The sequence below is a fragment of the Trachymyrmex septentrionalis genome, unplaced genomic scaffold (assembly GCF_001594115.1).
Source record: "Trachymyrmex septentrionalis isolate Tsep2-gDNA-1 unplaced genomic scaffold, Tsep1.0 scaffold211, whole genome shotgun sequence".
NCBI classification, from domain to species: domain Eukaryota; kingdom Metazoa; phylum Arthropoda; class Insecta; order Hymenoptera; family Formicidae; genus Trachymyrmex; species Trachymyrmex septentrionalis.
Genome location: NW_017305299.1, coordinates 264,779 through 265,096, shown reverse-complemented (window position 1 = coordinate 265,096; position 318 = coordinate 264,779). Strand labels below are relative to the sequence as shown.

Genomic DNA, 318 nt, shown 5'->3' with positions numbered 1-318 from the left:
GTTGTTGAGCCGCAGGACACACCAGAAAGGTACGTTTGTTAGAATCGAATTCTAATACCGCTCCAATATTCTCGCACGAGAGAACTAAACACTCTTTACACGCCCTTTCTTTCGCCCACCCCCGCGCCTTCCTCCCCGCATGGATATTATTGTTAGCGAAAAATAAAGGAGAGACACAAGGCGGCGGCGATGACACGCCCACGTTCCGTACCACACCGCGTCCAATTACATTGTACACGGCAGACACATAAATACATGCGATACACATTACGAGAGGTGCGGGATACGGAGCGGCGGTTGAGTGCGTGGGGGGGGGGC

General features: G+C 52.8%; 1 protein-coding gene across 1 annotated transcript in view; it reads right to left on the bottom strand.

Moving 5' to 3' along the window:
* LOC108748126 (A disintegrin and metalloproteinase with thrombospondin motifs 7-like) overlaps positions 1 to 318 on the bottom strand; it is a 54,097-nt gene that overhangs the window by 9,598 nt on the left and 44,181 nt on the right. The gene's annotated exons all lie outside the window — the stretch shown is intronic.